At 40.0% G+C, this 14,388-nt stretch overlaps 1 protein-coding gene across 1 annotated transcript in view; it reads left to right on the forward strand.

Annotated features, from left to right (window-relative positions):
• The window catches only part of NAALADL2 (N-acetylated alpha-linked acidic dipeptidase like 2), a 710,493-nt gene that overhangs the window by 376,482 nt on the left and 319,623 nt on the right, over positions 1-14,388 (forward strand). The gene's annotated exons all lie outside the window — the stretch shown is intronic.

Raw genomic sequence — 14,388 nt, forward strand, 5'->3', positions numbered from 1 at the left:
ATTGCAGGCTTGAGCCCACCCCTATGCTGCCTCCCGATTGGCTGGGAGAGCCGTTTGCAAGGCATTATGGGGTAGCCTGATGTCAGGTGATCTTGTGAAATCCTCCATTTTAGATGTAACATGTGGCAGGTGCCAAAATGGAGCGGGGTTCGATCAAAATGGGTTCGGCCGAACCCGGTGAAGTTCGGATTCGCAGCGAACCGAACTTTTCCGGAAGTTCGGACCGAAACCGGGTTCGGTTGTCTCGGTTCGCTCATCTCTATCCATGATAAAAGAAAAAAATACAAATGTAATTTTATATTTTTAAATTATTTCATAAATGGCAGTAAGAAGCCTAGGTATTGTTTTTTTTGTTTTTTTTAATAATCTTATATACCATAAACATTGTATTTTTTTTTATTTTATAGACACACTCAACAATTTCCAATATAATAAGTATAAATAAATGTCAAGATACAGACGACACAAACGCTTAGTCCAAAATACAATACAAATAGATCAGCTACTCACCGATGCTGATGTCCCATATTTACCATATTAATCTAAAGTCATAATATTATACATATTGATCTATATTTTAGGAGGCTTTTTTCTAATTTGGGTCGTGCGCTAATATGTATTGGTACATTTTATATTAATAAATGTTAGAGCAGTAATATCTTCCCTTTTAGAAATATTATAGTTGGGTTAAGTTCCAAGTATCTGACTATACAAGCATTTTACACTCTTATGAATATCTACCTGTACACTTCTAATCTAAAACGTGGAGTTTAGAGTACATTGTAAAACTTTAATGTTTTACCATTTTGTTAAAAAATATTTTACAAGGGCAGATTTAGCATTGTCTCTCAAATTTAATAATGTTCTAGTCAAAGATCCCATCTATCCATTTTATTTAAGAGTAGAAAGTAATGCTGTATGTGGGTTGGTAGCAATCTAGGCAAAGATTCTAACAACCTACCAAACTGCTCAGTATTGATGGTCAATATTAATGTCTGATAGAAGTGGTTTAGTAATTATTTCAGAATTACCTTCCTACAGTACTATGTACATGTAATGTAAGGATACTATTTAGTTTTGAGTGACCCAGGTCACCTTTATGCTGTACAATGTTCAATAATGTTTTACAGGAATTTCTCATCCACTGCCATGATTAAAGACGACCTGTCGACTCTCAGTTATGACATATTTGTTTTAGTAAATACTTACATTCCCCATGAAATAACAATTCTGGAGAATATTTTCTTAGAATTTGGAATAGGAATGTTAATGCCCAGTTGACAATTTATACATTTACAGGAAGAATGACAGAGGAATTACACTAAGTAAATATGACCCAGCATTGTTATTTCATAGTAAATGCAAGTATTTACTAAAACAGACATGTCGGCAGAGTTGACTGGTCCTCTTTAACACCATATATAGCAGCTAGATTTATTGTACTAGCTGTAATGGCAGGGGGTAGGGAGACGGACAAGTGAGCCCTAATCTACCCGCCACTCTGTCCCTGCCTACTTGCAACGACCCGCCCTAGGCGACGGGGTACAACTGGGCGGCGGTCCCTGCGCTCAGTAAGTGCACGACAAACACGACAAACATACAAGGAACACAAGCAAGGAAAAGGGGCCGTTGCCCACGGCAACACCGTGAGCAACCAGAGTGGTGAACGAGCCGAGTCAAGCCAGGAGTGTGCGAGGTACAAAACGAAAAGCAGAAGAGTAGTCGGTAAGCCAGGGTCGGTATGGAGCAGGATCAAAAATAGCAGGAGCTGTAGCTGGGCCAGGAACCACAAGGAAAGAAACAAAAGCAATAACAAGCACCGAGGGACAGGAAGTGCAGGCTTAAATAGACCGAGGGCGGGAGCTAGCTGAGTCTGGCCAGGTTACGATAGGCTCTCCCACTCCTAAGCCTGCCAGCCTGAATGGTGGAAGCAGGAGTCAGTCTCAGGGATGTATTCTCAGGTGCTGACTGATTAGTTCTGGGAGTTAACCCCGCTGTGCCTGGCAGATCCTTTACACTAGCATTCGTATTATTAACATGACATGATAGTGTTAATTGTTTTTTTTTCAAGTATCCATTAAATATTACAATACTGCTCAACATATTTACCAAATTTTTTTTCCTATGTGGTCATTACCAAACCAAAATCCTGATCCCTCTTTAGGCAGCTGTAGATGTACAGTATATTAGATGTAGTGCAGCCAGAAATGTTGTGTGTAACCTGCATATTTTGGAACTTTAACTCTTCTCTGCTGCTTTTTGTAACAATTTCTTTCTGCTTGCTGAGGTGGCAGACTCCGGTTGTTGATGTCAGACTTGTGAGGTTTTCTTTTCGTCGGACAACCCTTTTGATATACCTCTTTCTTCAAGTCAGTTTTATGGAGCAAAAAAAACCTACATTTTACAGTACAAGAGTAATTCTAAGATATTGAAAGCCTAGATTAACTTTCAATAAAGTAGCCAAAACATTACTCCTAATTTTTTTATTTTATGATTCATCAAATAACAATTTTTTTCTATTGTTTTACGCAGATAGCTATTCCCGTTTGATGAAATAATTTATCCATATAAAGCCTCAATTACTAATAATGTAGATGAGGGATTTAAACTAATGCAATTAATGTAACAAAGTTTTCTTCATGCACAGCATCATTCTATGGGCTTTGTACATTGTGTCAGCATAGTTGCAAAAATCAGATTTATAAACATAATTATGATGTTCCAGTACTGAGAGTCTTCTCATTGATAAGCTCATCAAGTTCTCTGATGCTTCTAATGCAAGACAGAAAGATATAAAAATATATTCAACACTTTATAGTCACTCAGCATACGGTATGTCAATTAAGTAGTTTAGAGCAAGAAATTTTGCATAATTTTCCCTTGCACTTAAAACATAATTATGTGCAATGTACAATATGCATACAGTACATGTAAGTTCAAGGTTTATAGCATTTTGTTCAGGGGTAAATGTGAACAAAGTCAAACGGCAAAAACAGAACTTTCTTATTATTCTATATAAACTGAATTGTTTGTTTGTTTTTAAAGGGATGAAAAAAATGTATAAGTTATATTTTCAGTTATGTTTCTTTTTAACCCCTTAATGACCAGGCCATTCTTTGCGCTAATGACCAAGGATTATTTTTTGTTTTTTCACTGTTGCATTCTAAGGGGGGATTCACACGAACGTGATTTGGCAGCGTGTAGGCCGCGTGGTTTTCGCGCGGCACGCAATGCCCTATAGAAGTCTATGGGGCAGTACACACAGTCCGTGGATTTTGCGCAGCGTTTGTTCGCTGCGCAAAATACGCGACAGGTTCAATAACTCTGCGTATTTCACGCATCACGCACCCATTGAAGTCAATGGGTGCGTGAAAACCAGGCAGGTCGCACGGAAGCACTTCCGTGCGAACAGACTGAAACAGCGCACGAGCTGTCAAAAGGATGAATGGAAACAGAAAAGCACCACATGCTTTTGTTTCCAAGCATCCAAACGGAGTGTCTTTGCGAGGAGCGAACCCCGACAACCGAAGCTAACTTAACCGGGTTCGGCCAAACTCGGCAAAAAAATTTCCGGTCCGCGACGTCGGGAGACATTCACTGTGCATGGTGCTGAAAGAGTTAAACTGTTTCAGCACCATGGACAGTGACTTGCGATCCCAAAATACATGAACCTGTAAAAAAAAACGAAGTTCTAACTTACCGATTACTCCTGTCTCCTTCCTGCAGTCCGACCTCCCGGGATGACACTTCAGTTCAAGTGACAGCTCCAGCCAATCACAGGCCAAGCACAGGCTGCAGCCAATCACAGGCCAAGCACAGGCTGCAGCCAATCACAGGCTGCAGCGGTCACTTGGACTGCCGCGTCATCCAGGGAGGTGGGGCCCGATGTCAAGAGAGGCGCGTCACCAAGGACGCGTCACCAAGGCAACGGCCGGGAAGTTCTCGGTAAGTAGGAACTTTATCTTTTTTTTTACAGGTTTTTCGCTGTTGTGTTCGGCATTCACTGTCGAGGGTGCTGAAAGATTTAGCTCTTTCAGCACCTTGGACAGTGACGGGCGTTGACAAGCCTCATCTCTATGATGCCGGCTGCGCGAAAATGACGCAGCCGCGCATCAGACACGCATGACACACGCAGCTGTCAAATGGTTTTTGCGCTCGCAAAACGCCGTGTTGTTTGCGCGCGCAAAAACGCAACGTTCGTGTGAATCTGCCCTAAGAGTCGTAACTTTTTTTTTTCCCGTCGACATAGCCGTATAAGGGCTTGTTTTTTGCGGGACGAGTTGTATTTTTCAATGGCATCATTTTTGAGTGCATATAATATATTGACTAACTTTTATTAACTTTATTTTAGGAAAGAATTGAAAATAAACGGCTATTCCAGCATTATTTTTCACATTATAAAATTACGCCGTTCACTATGCGGCATAAATAACATGTTATCTTTATTCTTTGGGTCGGCATGATTATTGGGATACCAATTATGTAGAGGTTTTATATTTTCATACGTTTGCAAAGCAAAAACCCTTTTAAAAAAAAAAAAAAACTTGTTTTTGGATCGCCGCATTTCAAGAGCCGTAACTTTTTTTTTTCCATCCATGTCACCATATGTGGGCTTGTTTTTTGCAGGACAAGGTCTAGTTTTCATTGGTAGTATTTTGGTGTACATGGCACTAATTGATTTACTTTTATTTTATTTTATATGGTGGGAATGGGAGGAAAATTTAGCTATTGTCTTTTGTGGTTTTTTTGGACGCCGTTCACCTGGCGGTTTAATTAATGCTTAAACTTTATTGTTTGCGTTGTTCCGATCGCGGTGATACCATATATGTGTATGTATTACTTTTTTTTTTTACACTTTTACTAAATAAAAAAACTTTTTGGGGAAAAAGTGGTTTTATTTTTACTGTGATCTTTTTTTTCCCATAAACTTTATTTAACTGTTTGACATTCTTTTTTTGTCCCACTAGGGGACTTCACCATGCAATCTGCTGATCGCTTATATAATGCTTTGGTGTACAAAAGCATTATTGCCTGTCAGTGTAAAACTGACAGCCAATCTATTAGGCCATGCATCTGGCATGGCCTAATAGGCAGATGCCGCTGGCAGACTTGGGGGCATTTGTTAGGTCCCCGGCTGCCATGGAAACCCAACGGAGCCCTGCGATTTCTTTGTGGGGGCACCTATGGTGTGACAGAGGGAACTCCAACCCTCTGTCAGACACATTAGATGCCGCTGTCACTGTTGACAGTGGCATCTAATGGGTTAAACTGCCAGAATCGGAGCGCGCTTCAATTCCGGCAATTGTGGCAGGAGCCAGGTTGTGTATAACAGCCGTGCTCTTGCCGCTGATCGCGTAGGTACACTGGCAGTACCCACCTGATTAGAGCAACAGATATATCCTATATCCATCGCTATGCAGGAACGAACACCTGCTTGAAATCGATATTTCCGTCGCTCGTCGTTAAGAGGTTAAAATGAATAAAACCTCCTGCACCTGGCCCAAAACTCATGTTTGAGGTGCCAGTAAGAAGTATACTATGTACATATGTTAGTTTAGAGTCCTCATTAGCTGAGCACGACCAAATAAGTGTAACCATGGCACCTTTTAAACCAAAGTACTATAGATGAGGTGACATTGTCCCGCTCAGGAAATGGGGCACTCAGAAGGGTGCAGGAGCAAGTGCTTGCTTTTTTTTTCTTAGGGCATGTAAGACATGTTATAAATTATAGGGGTCTGTCTTGGTGATAGATTCCCTTTAAATATACGGCAATAAGAAAATACATTTATTGACAAATTGTAGAATTGTTTTTCTATATCTTTTTAATTATGTTGTTTTATTTTTTTATTGGTGCACATTGCAAAAACTTGACACCGATCCTGTCATTGCATGCATATTTTTTTGGCATCCACAGGATATGCCATAAATATCCGATAGACGATAATAGACCTATCTCTAGCACAGAGCTCCCGGCCCCCCGTCCTACCTTCTTCTGCTGTCCCTGGTCCCCAGCCTCCCTTGTAACCTGCTGTGCGACACTGTTTACGTAACTCCAGTTCACTTCTATGGAAGTTATGGAGGCAGCGTAGCCCAGCAAGATCGGCTGTTTCTGTACTCCTGGCTACCTCATAACTAGCCGAGGTACAGCAAAAGCTGGAGACGGTAGGACGAGGCTCTGGGAGCCCTGTTTGTGAGATATGTTGGACCCGCATCTATTGGACATTTATGGCATATCCTGTGGATATGCCATAAATGTCCGAGAAGGTAAAATCTTCAAGGCAAGACTGTGGAAACTGTTTAATTGAAAAATTTCTAAAATATATATTCACATTAGGACAACTCCTATTCATATGCCTAATTAGGATATAAGACATCATAGGGAGTAGTCCCCTGCTTGGAACCCTCCTCTATTAGCTAAAGCGGAGAGATGCTGCAAAGAGCTCATGCTCTGGAGGACTCAGCCCAACTTGATGGCATGGTAACCGATTTACTCTAATAAGTACCATGTAATACCAGCCACTCTTATCTCCTCATGTCTAAAACTGCTCATCATGCAGCAATCAACTTATTGCCATCCGGTACTTTAGAGAAGGATTTGTCCAGATGGAACAACCCACTTAAGCTAGCATACTAATTAAAGAAAGAGGTTACAGGTCAAGTATTTCCATATAAAATAACACAATATTGAAGTAATTTGTAAGGTGGGTTTATTTTACAATATTGATTAAAATACAGTAGTATATTCCAAATACTTTGTGCATGTATGAAACACATTTCTTGTCACACATGGCTGGTGCCAATTCAATAGAATATTCAACTGACTACGCAACACTAATGTAATATTAGAAAATGGCACTTGCTAGATCTATAACATATCATTTAGAAGAATAATATATAGAAAAATTAGAGGAGGTCATTCAAATCTAGAATTTGGATGGTAGATGAAGCGTTTGGTGGTATAACATTTTTAATATAGGAATCTAATAACCATTGTCATTTAAGAACTTTTACTGTACATTGTGCTCTGAATAATGTCTGCTACAACTGTATAAATAGAAGTTACATTACAAATGTAGATGGTTTACCTGCAGACTGTGTTCAAACAAGTTTAATTAGTTTCCAATATCATTAAAATACTTGTAGATATATATATGTCGACAAAAGTATTGGTACACCTCTTAATCATTGAATTAAGGGTTTTCATTCAGCTCCATTGCCACAGGTGTATAAAATCAAGCACCTAGCCATCCAGTCTGCCTTTACAAACATTTGTGAAATAATATTTTGTTCTAAAGAGCCCACCGAATTGGTACTGTAATAAGAAGCCACCATTGCAACATGTTAGTTCGTGAATATTTTTCCCTCCATGATAATCCACGATTAACTGTGAGTGTTATTATTGCAAAGTAGAAGCGTTTAGGAACCACAGCAACTCAGCCACGAAGCAGCAGACCACGTAAAGCCACAGAGTGTGGTCACCGAGTGCACTGGGAGCTTTATGGCATGGGTTTCCATGGATGAACAGATGCAAGGTTTACATCACCAAACACAAAGCCAACCGTTGGATGGAGTGGTGTTTTTTGAGGTTTCATGTGGCTAAACAACATTTTGCTGTCAAACTGGCTTTTATGTCCCTCTCACATGCCACAGATTGTAGAAGGTGCTTGAAAATGTTATCATTTGCAGATCTCAGCGACACCTGCTACCACCTCGATTTGCATAACATTACGCCTTGCCTTTCTTGGTATTACAATTTAAAAGTTAAGGAGTGTGTGTTCCACATACATACATATATATATATATATATATATATATATATATATATATGTATATATATCTATATATATATATATATATATATATATATATATATATATATATATATATATATATATAGTGTGTGTATTCTCTGTCTCTTTATTTTTAATACTCAAGTATTTGGAGTAAAATAAAAATTTAATATCTATTTTTCCACGGCAAAAAAATTATATAAGGCTTTTCAGCTGGAGTGTAACAATTATTCCACTGGAAAACTTTTAGTCTCGTGCCATTGGGCTTTATATTCGTGGTAAAATTTGGTCGTTCCATTGGGTGTTTATTCGTGAAAAACAGCAAGATTTAGAGAAAATTTTGAAAACTTAGCATATTTTTAACGTTAAATGTATCTGCTGGTAAGGAAGATGGTTATACCACACAAAATAGTTACTAACATTTCCCATAAGTCTACTTTAGATTGGCATCATTTTATGAACATTATTTTATTTTTCTAGGACGTTACAAGGCTTAAAACATAAACTGCAATTTCTCATATTTCCATAAAAATTTCTAGAGCCTTTTTTTTAGGTACCAGTTCAGTTCTAAAGTGGCTTTGAGGGACCTCTGTATTATAAACCCCCATAAAACACCCCATTTAAAAAGCTAGACCCCTCATAGTATTCAGAACAGCATTTAGAAAGGTTCTTAACCCTTTAGGTGTTTCACAAGAGTTTTCATTTTTCTTGTAGAAATTTTATTTTAATAATTTTTTGTTCTGTAACACAGAAGGTTTTAACAGACAAACACTACTAAATATGTATTGGCCAGATTCTGCAGTTTTTCGAAATGTCCCACATGTGGCTCTAGAGTACTAGTGGACTAAAACACAAGGCCTAGAAGCGAAGAAGCACCTAGTGCATTTTGGAGCCTCTTTTTTTATTAGAATATATTTTAGGCACCATGCTAGGTTTGAAGAGGACTTGTGGTGCCAAAATGTTAGAAATCCCCCAAAAGTTACCCCGTTTTGGAAACTACACCCCGCAAGAAATTAATTTATGGGTGTTGTGACCTTTTAGACCCCACATTTTTTTCACAGAACTTAATTAAATTGGCCTGTGAATAAAAACATATTACATTTTTTGCAGTAATATATAGTTTTGGCACAAAATTTCTTATTTTCACAAGAAATAAAATACCCAATTTTGTTGCCCAATTTGTCCTGAGTGTGGAAATACCACATTTGTGGTGGTAAACGTCTGTTTGGGCCCATGGGAGGGCTCAGAAGGGAGTCCAGATTTTGCTGGATTGGTTTTCGGATGCCATGTCACATTTGCAGAGCCCCAGACGTACCAGTACAGTTGAAACCCCCAAGAATTGACCCCATTTTAAAAACTAAACCCCTTAAGACATTCATCTAGAGGTGTAGTGAGACCCCACAGATATTGTGTAAAAGATAATGCGCAGCAGATGGTGCAGAGTGAGATTTGCAATTTTCTATACATCTATGCCATTTCAGTGTCCGATATATTGTGCCCAGCATGTGCCACCGGGGACATACACCACATAAACTGTAATGTGGGTTCTCCCGGGTACGGCAATACCCTACATGTGGCTCTTATCTGCTGCCTGGGCACACGGCAGGGCTCAGATGGGAAAGATGAGGGGGATAAGCTGTGTGGAGTGCATCAGGGTAAGTAAAACTGGGGTAAATTAAAAATCAAGGGATGTATGATAAATTTTAAAACACTCTTTCATACAGAGCCCTTATTTTTCGGGACACGTATCACATTGATATGTTGTGTCCTTCCTTATCCCCCTCTTTGAACAAACTCTGCACCTCTTTTGACTTTTTCCCTTCTTGCCAGTTTGGGCAACTTCTACTGGAAAATGTTGCCCTGGCACTATGTGTATGGCCTCACTTCGAGAGGTACTGGGTGCCCCCCCCCTTCCTGGTCCCTAAAGATTAGGTTCTTGATAACCACCTCTTGAAATTCCAGGAAAGTTCCCATATAGCCTGCACATCGATGTAGCACGTACGCATTGTACAATGCCAGCTTCTTATACTACACCCTCGATTTCCGCATGGCACTATAGGGCTTTAGGAGTTGATCTGACAAGTCCACCCCTCCCAGGTACCTATTGTAGTCCAGGATGCAGTCTGGTTTGGGGGTCTCTGTAATGGTACCTCGTACAGGTACATGGGTACAGGTGTGGCCATGTATTGTTGTCAATACAAGGACATCTCTCTTGTCCTTGTACCTGACACACAATATGTTGCTGCTAGAATGTGTCCTGCTCTCACACCTTCTGTGTTTGCCCAAGCAGAGTCTTATGGAGGCCCCTCAGATATTTTCTAGCAGTGCCGCATGCCACAGTACTTCTGGAAGTGGGGCACTTGAAAAGCTGGTATAAAAATTATTCAGGTAGAGGTGGTAATCACACACACATTTTTGCGTTAACTCCCAGTAAGGCGTGGCATTCTGGGGGTTGAATACTGGTGTCCGCTTCATAAATCCTAAATTTGTAAGTATACCCTGATGCACTCTCGCACAGCTTATACATTTTCACGCCATACCTTGCCCTCTTAATAATCAGGTACTGGTGGAATTGATGTCTCCCTTTAAAATGTACCAGGGACTCATCAACAGATATACACTTCACGGGGGTGTATGCTTGGGCAAACCGGGCACTGAAATGGTCTAATAGGGGTCTCCGTTTATACAAACGGTCCAAACTGGGGTCTTCACGGGGTGGGCACTACTCATTATCAGCATAATGTAAGAAGCAAAATATTGCCTCATAACGCATCCGGGACATAAGCATGTGGTACATCGGGGTGTGGTATAAGATGTCTGTACTCCAGTAGGTCCTGATGGATGGCTTTTTCAGAAGCCCCATGTTTGTGCAGTCCCCAATGCTTGCCCAACTCTGCCTCGTCTATTGGAGTCTACCTGTGTGATTGGGCATAAAATGATGTGGGGTTCTTTGTTATATACTGTTTGAGATATAAATTTGTCTGGGACACCATAAGCTCTATAATTCGTCCGTGAAAAAGAACTTGAAAAAGTCCATCTCACTGAGCCCTGCCGTATTAAATTTTATCCCTGGGCTGCCCGTGTAACCAGGTATTTGGGGCTCATAATTGTCTGGTGTGGTGGTCCAAATGGGATCACTTCGCTCGGGGGTTTCAACTGTTGCGGGGTCACTTTTCTCAGTGGTTTCAACTGTGGTGGTGATCCTGGGGCGTCTCCTAAGGGGACCCTCCTCTTTATCACTGGATGAGGTGGTTGACAAATTAAAGAGAGCCTCGCCATCTGACGAGTCTGTGTCAGCGGCAGAAAAGCATAGGCCTCTTCGGCAGAAAGTTACCTTTGGGACATCTTTATTATTTATGTGCTTAGACACGTGTAAATTGTGTGCTTAGACACGTGTATTGCGTATACAGCAAAAAAGAAAACTTTAGAAAACTTGATGAGAGCAAAATAAAAGTATACTTCCCTAACTAGATGCATTAGACTGCTACATTCTTTTTTTTCTTTCTTTATAGAACCAGTGGACTTCCCTGACAACTAGAGCGAGGGTTCCTAACACTAAACCTAACTAGATTTTATGTGAACTTCCCTGACACTAAACCAAAGTACGGCAACAATTCCCTGACACTAAACATAACTAGATTATTCTGAGCTTTCCTGACACCAAACCTAACTATGATGACTGATTCCTGACACTAAATTCCCTGACGCTATACCTAACAATTCCCTGACACTAACAACTTATTTTCTGTGAACTTCCCTGATGCTAAACCTAACTACAGTGATGGATCCCTAACGCTAAACCTAACTACGGTAACGGATTCCTGACGCTAACCCTAATACAAAACTAACTAGCTGCTAACTTTCTAAACGAAACCTTTTCTTTAATTGTTTTTATTAAAGACTCAAAAGAGACTCAAAAGAGGTCAGTGATCGAGATCACTGACTAAAAACGTAGGTGACAAGGGGAACACAAAGACAGGAGTGGGAAGTGGCTAGAAAGTGGGAAAAGCAAAAAAAAAAAATAATAATAATATATCAGGTTTTTTTTTTACTAACTACTCTGCACTGACTCTCTCCACAACCGCTCTCTACGACTAACAAACACCAACAGAGAGAGGGTGCGGCAGGATCTGAGGTAAGGGCAGGAAATTATATATGCGATCGCTGCTATTGGTCGGTCGTCACTAACTAACCAATAGCAGTGATTGCGGAAGCGGGACCTCAGCAATTTGTGCCAGGATCAATCGTAGTGATAGCCTGCGGTCAGAATCAGCAGGCATCACAGCTCGATGAAACGCCGGGTGACAATGGACAATGCATTTTCCCCAGGACGTACTATTCCGTCACTGAGCGCGAACGATGTGCTCAGCATGACGGAATAGTATGTTGTGGAGCACGAAGGGAATAAGCGTGTTATGAAATTTTTTATAAACATCACTTGTTTTTCATTTTATTGTTATAGTGAGGTCAGTAAAATTAGGCTAACAATACATATGCTCAATCCGTTTCTCTCATCAAAACGTAAAAGGGTTATCCGGCATTTTAAAATTAATGGCCTATTCTTCGTTGGAGGGTTTGACTCTCGGCACCTCCGGCAATCAGCTGTTTGAAGGGGCCTCGGCGCTCATAGTTAATGGGACAGTGCTGCAATAACTCGCACAATTGCTACGAAGGCAATGGCATGTGCAAGTACGAACAGAATTTAACCAATGTAAACAATCGTACAAGCGCTGTAGCCCCTTCGAACAGCTGATCGGCTGTGTTGCTGATGGCTGCAACGCCACCTATCTAATATTGATGGCCTATCCTAAAGATAGGTCATTCATTTTAGAATCCCAGATATCCATTTTAAAGGCTATGTGCACTTGTACATCTATTGTATTTTCTCCAAAGCATGTAAAATAAAAAAAAGCAATTTTGTGGAAGGTCTTTATAAAAAATATCCTACAGTTGTGTATACAGCTCCATCGTGTCTCCGTGGTTACAGACTACAAAAGAAACCTGTGTGTAGTCTTATTATTCTGCAGGCTAAAGAAAAGGGTGCAGACGGGAGAAGTCTAACATATTAAAGCAAAATCAGACTGATCAGGGCTTGTTTGTGGTATGTAACTTTAGAGATACAGAGGTCTGCATAGAAGCTGTATACATAAAGCGGTTGGATAAGACATCATATTGTAAAAAAAAATCTAAATAATTCATTAGAAATAGAAAATAATCAATTTTACAGAACATGCCCTGACTACTGTGCCATTGTCTTGACAGAATATATAGATATTTTTTAATTGCTTCACAATGCTGCCATTAGGAGTCTGTAATAACTACACTATGTATGGAAGTGAGAAAAAAATATGCAGCTACCAGTATTTCTCTACATTTGTTTCACACTATGTCCCTTAAAGTAGAATTGTGAGTAAAATCTTGTCATGTAGAAATCAGAAAAAAATATATTTAGAAGGAAAAAAACAAGCAGAAATTTCATTTGCAGTAGGACATCATAATTGCAAGTATCAATTGCATCATAATTTTAGAAATAGTAATTTTAATGTATAATATCGTAGCAATACAACATTTTCATGGGAAACCCTCATGGATTATGCTACAAGAGCGCAAAAAGGACTGTGGATATTATAGTGAAGCGCATCCAAAAGGATTTTATATTTCATGCCCCACCGTTAAATCTGACACGGAGTTTGCTAAAAATTGATTTCCTATTCACAAAATATGTTCACATTTATCAGTATAATTTGAGACTTCACAACTATTCAAGAAAACGTAATGGACCATTTTTAATCTTATGAGCATCAAACTGTTTTTGTTATATTTTAAATGCAAAACGAAAATTTATTTGGCATTAAATTGAGTAAGCAAACAAACATTACCCTAAGTATTTGACTTTAATAAAAGCCATAATTTAACACAAAGAGATGGTAAACTGTATCTTTGGCTCCTTCCTGGTAGCGCATACACATGCAAATGTTTCGATGCCGCAGTAACCCATTAAAGCCGAACTGTAGTGCCCAAAACATATGTCAACATAGCAAACACTGACAGGTTGTCCCACTAACGAGTGCCGGCCTGGTGTCCCCTTAAATATTTCCCCCATTTACTTTGCCACATTCAGAGGGTGCCACTATACACAGTGGTATCCAAAGAATGTATTATACACAGAGCCCCAGCCAGAGAGTACCTCAATATAAAGTGCTCCCCACATACAATGCCTGCCATAGATTTCCCATATACACTGTACCCAAGGCAGTGTGTGCCTCCATGTGCAGTTCTCCTGCCAGAGTGCCCTAATATACAGCACCTTTCTTAGCCCGGGAGTCCTTCTATATACTAGTATAATGCCCTACTTAATGCTTACTTACACTTTGTCACGTTCTGTGGGTATGTGGAGCCACTGGGCCGTACCGCCGTAGCAGTATAGCAGCTGGCCAACAGGATACCAAATCAATGTCTATAGTTCGAATAAGGGTACCTGTGGTAATTCAGACAGTAGCGATGTTTAGGGTCGGATGGGACCTTGGCAGTATGTAGGGCACCAGGCGCGGTGTAACACAGCAGGTGTAGTATAAGGTGCAACACGACTTCAACTCTC

Source organism: Rhinoderma darwinii, chromosome 4 (genome assembly GCF_050947455.1).
Source record: "Rhinoderma darwinii isolate aRhiDar2 chromosome 4, aRhiDar2.hap1, whole genome shotgun sequence".
Classification (NCBI taxonomy): domain Eukaryota; kingdom Metazoa; phylum Chordata; class Amphibia; order Anura; family Rhinodermatidae; genus Rhinoderma; species Rhinoderma darwinii.